Below are 14,896 nucleotides of genomic sequence, written 5' to 3' on the forward strand. Positions count from 1 at the left end.
TTTCACCTGCTTTTGACATCCCTAAATGTATGGCCCATTACAGAATGTCTGCACGCTCCATGGGGGAAACTGCACTTCGGAGAGAGCCCACACACCATGTGGGATTTCACCAGAAAAACACAAAAACAAACCCCAGCACAGGGAAGGAAGAAGAAGAGGAATTATTTTAATGAGAAGGAGAGCTGCTCATGGCTAATGAGTCCATGTCTGGAGTCTGTGTGTTTTAAAATGCCCCAAGAACTTTGCTGATAAACACTGTCAGTCTGTGTGAGCTGGAAATACCATGAGAGCTTCGAACTCAGTGCTGAGGGTGTGCTGAAAAGGTCAATGATTTAATGGGCTGGAACAATTAATCTGGCACTTGTCTATACACCTGTTCTCTTAATGATGTGACACATCGTCCTTCTGTGTTCCCATCTGTCAACAATTAAGCTGTAATTGGTGGAAATGCAATTTATCTCAGATAGAGCTGATTAGTTTTCCAATAATGGTGTTGCCAGCCTTGGGGAAGAGCGCTGCCCACGGAGAAGTGTCTGTGGACCACTCGATCCATATCAGAGCCTGTGCAGGGAGACTCTCTGAGCATTAATTTATCAATCTGCAGTGTGCAAAATCTGCTCTTAGAAAGGGGTAAAATCAGCAAAGATGCTCCCATCGAAGGGGAATGGCTTCCCACTGGCTGAGGGCAGGGGGAGATGGGATTTAGGAAGAATTCCTGACTGTGAGGGTGGTGAGGCCCTGGCACAGGGTGACCAGAGAAGCTGTGGATCCCTGGAAGTGCCCAAAGCCAGGCTGGACAGGGCTTGGAGCAGCCTGGGACAGTGGAAGGTGTCCCTGCCCATGGCAGGGGGTGGAACTGGGTGAGCTTTAGGGTCCCTTCCAACCCACAATGTTCTGTGAGTCTGTGAAATACTTCTGGTGCTCAAAACTGTTTGACTGTGCTGTTCTTGATTGTATCCATTCGTCACAACCTGTAGAGAGGCAGGCTGCATCTCATCCTCTGATCGTGTTTTCTAACGTCCTTCCAGACACTGGGAATGAAAACATTTTCATTGTGACTAAAGGTGAAACACAGACTTTCCTGCAAACTGCAGAAGATGGGGGAAAAAAAACCCCAACCAAGCTCCCAGAATGTTTCTGCAGCTCAGCACTGGAGACTTTGGGGAGAGGCTCTCAGCTCCCAGTTCCAAATGCTGGAATCACCTGAAGGCTGAGCCCGTACAGGCAGCTCTGGAGAGGACACAGCTTGCCACTCACCACACCTGAGCTCACACAGCTTCAACCCCAGTCACACCCACAGGAACCAGAGTCTGTGTTCAGCAGAGCCCCTCACCCCCCAGTGCCTCCCCAAGCTAAAAACGTGCTTTTGTGGATATCCCACACTACCCAAAGCTTTAAGGCTGGGCTGGACCCTTCCTGCAGGTTAGAGGAGTCTCCACACAGGAGCTGTGCTGGGGCACCTGCTCAGCCCAAATTTAGCACCTTCAGAGAATTCAGATTCTCATTTTTCACCAAAACAGCAAAGAATGGAGATTTTACACAGTTCATGATGTGGGTGTGGATAGCAGCAAATGGTGCAGCCCCTACAGGAGATGTAGGTGAGATAGATCCCTGCCCCAAAGGACACTGGATCTCCCCAGGGAAATGGTTATAGAATGTTTTTGTCAAACATGGCCAGAGCAAGCCAAGTTCTTCCAGCTCAGGGTTAGCTGAACTGGTTTTGCTGAAATGTGAAATCAAAGTGGTAACGCTCAGCCTGAAGTCAGCACCAGCCTGGCAAAATCATTAGCAATTAAATGTACAATTTATAAGAGGAAATGTCAAGAAACTGCTCTTCTGTATTTAAAAAGGGAGCTGGGGTTGCTGTAACACCTCTGTTCTTGAGGAAAAAAAATTAATTCTACTTAGCAAAGAGAGGTGTTAGGTAAATAAAGCTGAACAAAGCCACACTGTAACTGGATCTCACTGACTAGTCTGGATTAATGGGATTTTCCAACCTCCCTGGGCTCAGTCCCACCTGGTGCTCAGAGCATTTGGCCTCCTCAGGAATGTGAGTCTCCAGCACCACATCACATCCTCCTTCCCCAGCGGACACAGGCATTCCAGAGTAGGGAAAACTCCACCAACTGAGCCACTGGGACACATCAGCAACCCTGGGAAAGCCTTTATGTGCCCTGCCTCCCTGGAAGGTGTGTGACAGGCTGGGATTGCTGCAGTCTGCTGGCACAAAGCTGCACAGAAAAGCCCCAGGAGCAGCGACTCGAGCAGCTCCTTTTCAGGCTGTACACCAAGATGAAAGCCTTATCACCAGCTTGAGAAAATACCAAGCCTGGCAGGTTTTTGTTTGCCTCACCAGGTACCCTCAGACTGCTCTGCCACAGCACAGCCCCAAAGCTGCTCTTTTCCCTTAGTCACAGCTCCCAGCTCCCTTTGAATAATTCCTGAGTAAGGTCAAGAGATGGCACAAGGGTCCTCTGGTGAATGAAGAGGCAGCTCCTGTTTTTCTCTGAGCCTCTTTACCTGCCCTGTTCCTGGATTCTGGGATGGCTCTCCCTGGCAGAGTGCTGCTGCAGGGATCTCTGTCCCAGTGGGAGCACAATCCACTGCCGCCACAGGGCTGCCCACAGAGCCCTCCTGCTCTTGAAAGAGGTAGGAAAACATATTTATTTCTTGCTTAGCACAAGGGTTGGAGCTTTTTGCCACCTACTGACACGTTGTGGGAACAGCTCACCCAGGGAATTCTGCGGGAAGGCTCAGCCCTGCCCTGGCTCTGGCACCCAGCCTATTGTAAAAGCAAGGCAGCCCCAACCGTGGGGAGAAAATGACTGATATCTGACTCCACTGATATCAGAAGGCTGATTAATTCCTTTATTATACAATATTATTCTAGACTATGTGACACTGAATCTGCCAAGCACTCAACTGCTCAGAATCTGGTGACTGTCAGCTGACAATCCTGACACACACACCTGGATCCAACCGGCCCGGGAATCAAAACACTCACACCAGAATCCAGTTAGCAATTCCCTTCAGGAAAACAATCTTCCACAGTGCATTCCACTTGTGAACAACAAGAGGAGCAGCAACTGAGATAAGAATTGTTTTTTCTTTCTCTGAGGTCCAGAGAATGTGAATCCCAGAAATATCCTTGGGAAGTTGTGCCTTGCTTTTCTCTGTGAAGAGAAATGCAGCCACACCAGCCCTGGCTGGGAGGGACATGGAAATAAACCCAGGAGTGAACAGGGCACTTGGTGAGAGCAACACTTATCCCACAGAATCCTACAACATCCTGGCCTGGAAGGGACCCTCAAGCATCATCAAATCGAGCTCCTGGCCCTGCACAGACACCCAGCAATCCCCTCCTGTGCCTGGGAGCATTGTCCAAACACTCCTGGAGCTCTGGCAGCCTCGGGGCTGTGCCCATTCCCTGGGGAGCCTGGGCAGTGCCCAGCACCCTCTGAGTGAAGAACTTTTTCCTAATATCCAACCCAATCCCCACTGACACAGCTGCAGATCCTTAGGCCCAGTATTTGATATGTTCTAGCTGTAATTCCCTCTTTGTCTCAGCCTTTGAGCATCTCATTTCATCATTCCAGAGAAGAGGAACATGTGAGAAATCATTATTCCTGCTGGCAAAACCAAACCTTGCTTTCTTCCCCTTCTATCTTGCCTCAGTTCATTTATTTTTTTTTCCCCCTTTCTCTCCCCCTAAATTCCCTTTCTAGCCAGGTTGGACGGGGCTTGGAGCAACCTGGTTTGGTGAGAGGTGTCCCTGCCTGGGAAGTTGGAACTCAAAATGATTTTAAGGTCCCTTCCAACCCAAACCATCCTGGGATTCTGTGGCATGAGGCTTTACAAAGTGTCCCCACAGGAGATCTCAGTGCCAGTCCAGGGAAGCTGTAAATCTGGGGATCCTCCATCTGCCCACAGCTTCTCCCATGTTTTGCTCCATATTTTTTGTTCACTCCCATCAATGCTGATGCTCCCCCTCGGGGATGGGGCAGAGCAAACCCTGCTGTGTTCCTGATCCAGCCCCAAATTCCCCTGTTCCTCCTGACCCACCCTGGCATTAACTGCTGGTCTGTGCAGCTGTGATTTAACACCCAAAACGATCCATTTTACTCCGCTAAAATATTAAATAACCACTGTTCCATGAGAAAAAAGGGACGAAAAGGAACAGCTTTGCAGCCGCCCCTTGCAGATACACATTTCTAATCAAATACTGAGGACCAAGCAGGTGTCTCTCACTGGTGGCCACTTGTCCCCAGTTCCGAGCAGCACCCAAACCAACCAGCACAGCTTTGGACTTCCACAAATTCAGGCTGAGCTTAAAAACCAGGCATTACTTCTACTTAACACACAAACCACCTCCTTCACTTTAGCCGAGTTGACCTAAAAATACAGCTTTTTGCCACACAAAGATGCCTTTGAGAGCTGCTGGAGCTGATTTTATTTTTTTTCCCCCCAATGTTCTTCTTAGGAAAAAGCTTCTGCATCTTCATTTGGCTACATTGCACTGCACAGGGACTGTGAGGCCATTGCTGCTGCCCTGGGGTGGGGACTGATAAAATAAGACACTTAATTTCCTGCAAAATGTGTCTGTAGGTCTTTGCAAAATGTATTTTAGAAATTCTGCTTTTCCCTAAGAATCTCCCACTCTTGAAAAACAAATAAACAGAGAGCCTGTGAGGTTAAGAGCAGGGGTTTTGTTTGGGATTTTTCCCTGGTTTTCATTTATTGAAATCCCCACTTTTCAGCCACAACAAGTTACCGCTGCTATTTTTGTAAAGATGATTTGTGACAATGACCTGGCAAGATATTGCTGAAAGTAATCACAAAAACATGGCCAAAAATGCTAAAGCTAAAGGACAAAAGGAAAAAAAAAAAAAAAAAAAAAAGAAAAAGGAAAAAAAAAAAAGAAAAAAAAAAGAGAGAGAGAAGGCCTTCTCTCTGGAGCAACTTTTGCTTTCAACTTTTATTTCAATTTGCCCTAATATTCTCCTAATAAACCTCCCCTGGTGCAACTTGAGGTGATTTCCTCCTGGCTAAGCCCCATTTATATCCAGAGGTGGCTTCAGGCATAAACAAAATCATCCATCTCCTAGAGAAAGAGTGTGGTTGGGAGTTAAAGCCCTGGTCCTGCTGGTGCTGGAGTCCTGCACAGCCAGATGGGATAAAAATTGGGGTTTATGGGGCTGGAGTCAGTGCCAGCTTTGCCTCAGCAGCCAATGGTCACTGCTCTGACTTATTTTCCCAGCTCTGCCCTGTTCTCTTCTGTCACATTCACATTCTCTGAAAAATCCCTTCACCCAGGACTTTTTCTCCTGGGAAGCTGAGAAGCCTCAGAGGAAAAGGAAAACAATTCTTATCTGATTTGCTTCTCCTGTGTTTTGCTGATGTGGAATGTGTTTGGAGATTGTTTACCCACAGGTGATTGTTTCCTTGGATTCTGCTGTGAGTTGTTTTCACTCTTTGGCCAATCAGGGCCAAGCTGTGTCAGGGCTCTGGAAAGAGTCACGAGTTTTCATTATTATCTTTTTATCATTTTAAAAGTATCCTTTCTGTATTCTTTAGTATAGTTTAGTATTCTTTATCGTAACATAGTTTCTTAAAATAATCAATTAGCCTTCTGAGAACATGGAGTCACATTCATCATTCCTGCCTTCATTGGGACCTTTCCCAGCAAATACAATACTCTTCCTTTCTTCCATCCCACGGCAAGAGCCGCTGTCTGAGATCTCAATCTTTGGTGTTTAAAACTTGAGGTTTTCCTCCCTCTCAGCTAACTGACAGGAAAGATCCAGGAGTGAATCCACAGCTGGGCTAAAGCACCTTCCAGTATCGTATTTGTGGGGTGCCCCGTGGCAGGGAGGAATGATGAACCTGACTCCATGTTCTCAGAAGGCTAATTGATTATTACATGATACTATACTATATTAAAAAATGCTAAATTATACTATACTAAAGAATACAGAAAGGATACAGACAGAAGGTGAAAAAGGTAATAATGAAAACTCGTGACTCTTTCCAGAGTCCTGACACAGCTTGGCCTTGATTGGCCAAAGAGTCAAAATAATTCACATTAAACCAATGAAACAATCACCTGTGGGTAAACAATCTCCAACACGTTCCACATGAGCAAAACACAGGAGAAGCAAATGAGATAAGAATTGTTTTCTTTTTAATCTGAGGCTTTTCAGCTTCCCAGGAGAAAAATCCTTGGCAAAGGGATTTTTCCAGAAAAGGTGAATGCCACATTCCAGAAGCCAAAGGGGCCCCCAGAAGAGTTAGAGGGGAACTTTTGGCAAGGGGAAATGGCTTTAAATTGACATAGGGCAGGTTTAGATGGGATATTGGGAAGAAATTCTTCCCTGGGAAGATGGTGAGGCCCTGGCACAGGGTGCCCAGAGAAGCTGTGGCTGCCCCATCCCTGGAATCTTCTCCCACCATGGGAACACAGATATTAAGCTGCAAATCATACAAGGTTAACCCTAATTTTTTCCTCTTGGGATGCAACACACTGAAGAGTTTCCTGATCCAGGTGTTTAAATGACAGAAGTCCAGTCTTCATCTGTGTAAGAGGAGAAAAAAATAATTACAAAACACTAAAAAGATTTTTAAAACCCCAACAAAAATACAGAGAAATATCTGAGTTGGAATTAGGCAGCTGCAGAGAGGCAAAAGGCTTTTTTTTTTCCCTCAGCAAGAAAAGTCATGTAAGTGGTTATGCTGTGGAAATAGTTAAAATGAGTGAGTTCTTACCTCTTCATTTCCCAGCTCTTGAGTACTCAGATGCTGTACCTGATGTTCTCGTTAAGCACAATGAGACCAGGCTTTGTGCTCACACCAGGAACTGGAGAGGGGCACTGAGATCTGGAGCAGGGAGTGAACCTGTGACAAGAAAAACCTGCACAGAAAACCACTGCCCTCAGCCCAGATGTGTCCAGCTTCAGGAAAATGACCTGCCTGGGGCCACCCTGCCTGTCTGGTGTGCTGAGAGAAGGTGCTAGGGCCAGGCTGGGAGAGCTGGGGGTGCTCACCTGGAGAGGAGAAGGCTCCAGGGAGAGCTCAGAGCCCCTTGCAGGGCCTGAAGGGGCTCCAGGAGAGCTGGAGAGGGACTGGGGACAAGGCCTGGAGGGACAGGACACAGGGAATGGCTCCTACTGCCAGAGGGCAGGGATGGATGGCAGATTGGGAAGGAATTCTTGGCTGTGAGGGTGGGCAGGCCCTGGCACAGGGTGCCCAGAGAAGCTGTGGCTGCCCCTGGATCCCTGGAAATGTTCCAGACCAGGTTGGACAGGGCTTGGAGCAACCTGGGATAGTGGAAGGTGTCCCTGCCATGGCAGGGGTGTGGAATGAGATGATCTTTAATATCCCTTCCAATCCAAACCATCCTGTGATCCTTTGGTGGCTGGTGGTCACTGAGGGCTGCTTTTGAAAGCATGGCTCTTCTGCAATAAAGGTTTCACAAGATCTGTGAGAGCATCATAAAATTTGGCTCAATGTCCCAAAGCACTTCCCATCAGACAGCTTCTGTCAGGAGAGAAATAATGAAATGCTTTTAGGGCAACGTTTTCCCTGAAGTCACCTCCCTTCAGTGTCAGATTTTGCCAGCTATAAGCAGAATCCCTGATGGACCAGAGCGATGAGTCAGGTGTAAAATCGATGTAAAATGATGAAAAGGTGTAAAACAGCCTTTCCCCTCGGGGCTGCCTGCACTCCCCCCAGCTCCAGCCCCATGGCTATCATCTTCCATCCCTTCCCTGCCGGCCTGCTTTGCTGGCCAGGTGTAACAGGACTCAGCGGTGCTGATTGCACTGATTAACACGCAAATCACGCCCGGAGCCTGGATGCTTCCTGCAATTAATCATCCTCTTGGCACGTTTCAAAGAGCCCAAGAAAGATGATTAAAAAAAAAATACAAAGAAAGACCTCAGACAAAAAAAAAAAAAAACAAAGCAAACAACCACCCCCAAACGTGTGAGCAACATCAGCTCAGGCTTTCTGCTGGTGGTTTTTCTCACCACCACCTTCCCACTGCCAGGAGAAGGAAGGTGTTACTTTGGTGACCAAATAAATGCTCACGAAGCCCCTGACCTTGAGGAAATGTCCCTGCTTTCAGAGGACAGGCAGTAACCCAACACCTGGAGAAGCAGCACATTGCTCACACAATTAAAGGCTGTTCACGTGAAACCCAGCCTCTCATCCCAGACACAGACCTGGGGTTAAATGCTCTGGGAGATCAGGAGAGCAGAGCCTGGTCTGAGAGAACAGCGTGGGGTCTCTTCCCATCCCCTGAGGTGACCTTACCAGCCCTGAGCAGGTTCCTAACTCGCCACACCTCCTGCTGCAGTGAAACTTTTCCCCAAAGGTTTATGGATTGGAGCCCCATGGTCCTTCACTTCATCTCTCCCCCAGTGTTTTGTCAGAGAAGTTCATGGATTGGGGTTCAATTCCAGGATGAGGTAAAGCTGTGGCCATGGTGAAGGCTCTGAGGGATCCCCTGAGCATCCATTTCCCTGGTGTCCTTCAGAGTGGACACGGCTGGCTGGACACCCCTGGCTCAGAGGGATGCAGCCCACACCTCCAGCCTCCAGAAGAAAAGGCTTTTGCACAAATTTTCAGTTTGTTCCCCTCTCAGTGTCTGGCTAGAAACAGACAATAACCCCAAAAGCTTTCTAAGGACATAGAAAGCTTAACTGAAAGAAAACAACGGAGTTCCCAAATGGAAAAGCGGGATTTAGCATTTCAGGTTTCCCAGGTACAGCTTAAGCTTGTTTACCAAGATGGACTTGGGAGATGTGATTAATTCCCTGCTCTTAAACATGAGAACATTCATCTGCCTGCTTACACCATCCCAAGGGTGGCTCAGGTCCCTGAGAGCACCAGAAAATGCTGCTGAGCAGCCCTGGAGGAGGAGAAGATCCTTCCCTGGCCCCATGCATGGCAGGGGTGATGCCTGGAGAGGCTCCCTGGAACAGAGGCTGGGCAGAGTTAAAGGAATAAAGCAGGGATTTATTAAAGGTATTTATTAAAGGTAGGTATTTATTAAAAGGCCTTCAAAGGATTCACCTTGGGCAGTACAAGAGCCTGGCTGTGGCTCTGCCCAAGATGGACCCAAGATGGACCTCAAGTCATGAGTTTTCTCACTTTTATAACTTATAACATATTTGGGTTAATTGTCCAGTTACAGCTCCAGGTTTTGCAGTCCCTCCCAGTTTGCTCTCCTCAATTTGCTGTTGTTTGCACTTTTTGGGGCTGAAGCTGCAATGGTGTCCTTGGTTCTGGGGTTGGAAAAGGATTGTTTTGTCTGACTGAACTGTGAGGAGAACTTGCTAACACTTCAGTTCAGAGTCACACACTAAGGCAGTACAGAACCTGGAAAATATGAAAGCTCAAAGCATCAGGGGTTTGGTGGACACAGGAGCTGGGAGCAGCTTCTGGAGAAGTCCCTCTGCTTTCCTGCTCCTCTGGGAGAGCCCTTGCTGCCACACCAGCCTGGAGGAAGAAAAATTGATCAGAGGGGGCTGGAAAGGCAGAGGCTGAAGGGCCTTGTGTTCCTCCTGTGTGAGGAGATGGACACAAGAGCAGGGTTCAGTCTGGGCTGTTTTATAACTGAGTTGGGAGCTGCTAATGGGGGAACACCCAGGGAGGGCAGCCAGCCAGCCCTGCCAGGGTTCAGCTGGGAGCTGGAAGAGGTCACTTATGGTGGCTGAGCTGCTCTCACAGCCAAAATACCAAGGTCCTGCTCTCCCTGCCCCTGTTCCCAGCTTTTCCTCTGCTAGTGAGCCTTTCTGGGAGCTGCCTCAGTTTACCACCTCTGCAGAAACACATCACCAGGTGTGTATTTCTGCTGAGGGACACAATGGGCACACACTGGCTGCAGAAGGGCTGCTCCTCCACCCTGTTTCTGTCTTGTGGGCTCTGCTAGCCAGGAATCATTCTTTTCACCACCTCTCAACCTGTTCAGGCATCTCCTCCTGGCCACAGAGCTGCTCAGCTGAATGAGGCGCTGCCCTTTCAGAGCAGACCCTCCTGACCCCTCTGCTAGAGGCACCACGCTGTTGTCATGCTTTGCAGCCCCAAATTATCAGTGAAATTCCCCTCCCAGCCTCCCAGAGTGCCCATCTCTGTGCATGCAGGAGACACTGGGGACAGCTCACGAGCTTCACAGCTCTCATTTCCCAGCCCTGGCACTTTCCTCTCCTCCTATCCCTCACCCCTTTTTCTCCTCACCTGTGTTACCCCACCCTATTTGAGGCACTTATCATCAAGGAAGAATCTGTTTCACCAGGCTTGGTTTGTCTTGAGTGTGTAAAGCAAATATAAATATATGAATATATAAAATATATAATATATAATAATATAGTATATATGACATGATATATATTACATATGATATATTATATATTACATATGATACATTATATATTATATATTACATATGATACATTATATATTATATATTATATATTATACTATGTTATAAAGATAATATAAAATATAAAAATATAAATATTTTATTATAGTATTATATTATGATGTAATTTATTATTTTATTATTATATTATTATAGTAAATATTATTATTATATTAAAATATTAAATATACAAATATAAAACCATGGGAGTTCTGTGCCCTCTGCCCAGTTTCATCCATCAGCACAGCCTTGCCTCCCTGCTTCCCCCCCATGTTTCCTATTAAAAACCAAGTGCAGAGATGAGACCTGTGCATCCCAACCTGCCCTTGCCTCATTTCTATGCAAAGCTCTTATCAGCAAGCCCGAGCTGCTGCTGCTGCTGCTGCAGATCATTCACCCAACACAGAGGAGTGGGATCACCCAGGCAGTGGTGGAGCAGGCTCCCAGCAGAATCCAGGTGGGATGCAGCTGCTCCAGATCTTCAGGAAGCAGCCTGGTGATACTTGTTGAGCCACATAAAGAGCACTGTTTATGGGGGCACAGCTGTAGGAGCCAGAGGATGGGAAAAGCAGCCGGAAGCTTTACAGAACCTTTCAGAAGGAGAAAAGTCTTGCTGTAAAATTTTGACTTCCAAAGGTGCCCAGGTGATCACATGGAGCAAAAAGTGGCTGCTCTGGGTGAAAGGTTTCTCTTGAAAAGACCAATCCTTTGTGTAGAATCTGTATCTTGGGATTTTTGAGTGAATACCATGTACTCAGAGCAACAACGTGGAGAATTATGGAATCATTTAGGTTGGAAAAGCCCTCTAAGATCATCCAATTCTCCCAGCACTGCCAAAGCCACCACAAACCCATGTCCCCAAGTGGCTTTGAAATCCCTCCAGGGATGGGGACTCCATCACTTCCCTGGGCTTGACAATCTTTTCAGTGAAGAACTTTTCCCCTCTGTCCAATCCCAACCTCCCCTGGCACAACTTGGGGCCATTTCCTCTTTTCCTGTCCCTTGTGCCCTGGGAGATGAGACCAGGAGGAGTCGAAGGCCCCAGCCACGTGTTCACAGCCAAAGTGATGCCAACCCCATCAATGCCTTCACTGCCTGCAGAAAAACGGGGGAAATTCTTGCTGCTACACGAGCAGAAATGTGGGAAAAGTCCAGGATACGTGGGGACATGACTGTGGCTGTAGTTCCATGGCCAGGGGGTTGTTCTGCTCTCGCTGAAGGGGAGCAGTGTCCCAAGGCAGGATGGCTGTGATGGGCAGCAGGGATTTGGAGTGCCAATTAAAAGCTGTCACCTGCTGCTGAGAGGTTTCAGAGAGCTGCCCCAGCTGAGATAGCTTCTGGTGTAGCTGCAGTTTCAGGAGGTGGTTTGCTTTATTGCTGCTTTGTTAGCTGTCACCTACTGTGGCTCACCATTCCCCCCTCAAGTCCTAATTTTAAGGAAAAATTCCGTTTCTGTTTGGTGAAGCGAGGCTGTCTAAGCCTGGAGCCTCATCTGAGTCACAGGAGTCAGAGCCCCCATCCTGTGTCAGGAGCAGCTTTAAGGATTAACCCCCGTGGCTGCAGAAAGTCCCCAGCAAAACCTGCTTTGGCTCAAGTCCATGATTTCGGGCTCCTGTAACAACCCAGTGCTGACAAATGGTAACTCCCACACCAAATCCTCGCTGTGCCCTTTCCTGTGCCTTTCCCCTGCCATGTGATCTGGTGTTTTAAGCAGGATAATGCTTGCTCAGGCCATTCTTGTTTGCACAGAGAGAGAAGAAAAGGGTGGAGGATCTAAGGACACCCCTCCAGCACATCCCCAGCCTCCCATCTGTACAAGGTTGGGACAATCCATGTTCTCTAAGGCGTGATGACAGCACTTGCCTCTGGAGAAGCAGCAGCTCTGATTTCCAGAATTCATGAATCCAAAGGATTCCAGCACACGCAGCCTCTCCTGCCTCAGTTTCCCCTTCTTCCTCCCCAGCCCGTCCTGAGCCAGTTTGCCCAGAGCTGACTGACAATGCATCCAATGCAGCCTGACAGAAAGGAGTTTTGGGGCTGGATACAACCAAAAGAAACCCCAGAAAATTATCTTTGCATTTCAAGGAGCAGAAATTTGCAGCTTAAAGAAATCTAAATCTCCCTGGAAACTGTTTACCAAGGAAAACTTACCCACAGTAATCCACCCTTTGAGTGTTAGAACAGCTTGAAACTAAAAAGTTTGCAGAGCTCAAGCAGGAGGGCAAGAGGGATGAAGCTGGGAAAAGATCATGAAGAAGATATTTAGAAATGTTTTTCTGGAATTTGATATTTATTTCCACGCTTGGATTAAGCTCTTCAGCTGGTGAGGAAAAACCAGGAGAAGTCACGCTCAGGATCTGTGAGAAAAAAAAAAAAAGGCTCTTTCTGTAGGTTCAAAATGTTCCTGGGATTTTGAGGCTCAGAGTTTTCCGAGAGCACTTCTTCCAAAGCACTTTCCAAGAACACACAGTAAACTGCAAAACAATCTCACAGAGAACTACAAAATTCCTGCTGGAGAGATAGAAAAGTTATTTTCTATCCACAAAGAACATTGAAGTTTGACATTTCAATAAATGTATTTTTTGGCCTGTTTTGACACAGTAGGAGGGACTGAGAATACTGAGATTACAGAGCCCAGTGCAAGGCAGCACCTCTGCAAATGTCTGCTCCATATTCCATTTGTCAGTTTATAAATGGAGCCACTGGAGTAATCTCTGCTTCATTGACAGCCTGGAGATTGCCAGATTTTCAATTTCCCTTCAATAAAACAAAACAAAAAAAACCTCCAAGGAGAACACTTTAGCTTTTTAATCAAATCCAGACCTGTTTCCTGTAATGAAGAACTTCTTTTCCAATCCCAAGAGAGCAATTCTTTGAATGTCACTTTCAGATAGTGAGATAAAAATCTCTCCTATTTGCAGGAAAAGGCTCTGACTGCCATTTGTGGCTTGAACCACTTCCCAATTTATTTACTTTCTGAGGCTGTTTACATTTGCAGGCAGCCCAGCTCACCCATCCCTAACAAGCTCAGTTTATTGCTGCCAGAAACACAGCCCTGTGCCAGCCACAGGAGAGACTTCAGACCTGGGGACAACAAGAGGCTTTTGGATCAAGCCACCTGAGTAAAAAAATGGGTGGAAAAGAAAATTAAAAAATTCCCATTTTGTGGTGAATTCTATCACTGACCAGCAGCAGGAGCCAGGGATGGTGCAAGCCCTTCATTAGGGCTGAACCTGAAACTGCTTTTCATTCCTGGAGAGCTGCAGGACTCCCAGATCAGCATGGAGAGGGGAGATGAGGGACAAGGACATCCTTAATTTGTCTGAAGAGCAGCTGGTTCTCTTCTTCATGTAATTATCTCCTCCAGCAAAGCCTCCTGCTCGGAGTCAATGGGGCTGGGGCACACTTAGCCCAGCTCAGAGTGACACATCAACTCCTTTCATCAAATGCATCCAACTCCAAGGGCTCCTTTGTTTGTTCTTGCTGATATTAAGGACTAATTTTGATTTAGACTAAGAGCCTTTTCCATCCCTTGGGAGGGAGCAGCGGCAACACCAGAGTATTCAATCCACTGTGTGCTCTAAATGACTCTAAATTATGGAAAGGAGTGTGTTCATGTGGACAGCTGGAGAATCATTCCCTGGAATAACAGAATTATGGAAGGGTTTAGAAGGAACCATCTCTTTCCATGATCCCAAGGTGCTCCAAGCCCCATCCAACCTGGCCTTGGACACTTCCAGGGATCCAGGGGCAGCCACAGCTTCTGTGGGCACCCTGTGCCAGGGTCTCACCACCCTCAGAGTCAGGAATTTCTTCTTCATCTCCAACCTAAATCCACCCTGCATCAGTTTGAAGCCATTCCCCCTCGTCCTGTCACTCCATGCCCTTGTAAAAAAGTTCCTCTTTTAGTACTGGGAGCTGCAAGGAATCAAAAGAAACTGGAAGGAGAAAAGCCTTGGAGCTCCTGGCAGATGAGCAGCAGCCCCTGGCAGGTTGGTTACAGCCCTCAGTCACCTGCACACCACACACAGCCACAACTGCTGGCAAATTCCCAGGGTTTTAGGAGCATGGACAAAATGGTGGAGGGAATAAAGCTCAAAGTACATGGAAAGTACTTTGAGAGGATTTTAAAAGTACATTTTTTTCTAAGTACATACAGGACTCCTCTGTATGCTTTAAAGAGTTCTCAGCATTGCAAGGGCTGCAAGCAGTTCTCAATTCTTCCTTACTTGCAAGAAAAATAACAAACCCTCTTCCTTACCTCCCAGAAAAATCCAGAGTGTGTTAGTCATGACTTAACAGCCATTAAAAAAGGACCCATTTCAGTTCAGCTGTGACACTGTTCAGATAAATGATGTTCAAGGTGCTCCCGACACAGGCATGGCAGTTTTTAAATCAAGCCACGACAGAGTTTTCTCTTGTAAAAATCTTCCCACCATTTCTCTGTCACAGAATCCCAGAATGGTTTGGGTTGGA

This window comes from Motacilla alba, chromosome 5, assembly GCF_015832195.1.
Source record: "Motacilla alba alba isolate MOTALB_02 chromosome 5, Motacilla_alba_V1.0_pri, whole genome shotgun sequence".
Lineage (NCBI taxonomy): Eukaryota > Metazoa > Chordata > Aves > Passeriformes > Motacillidae > Motacilla > Motacilla alba.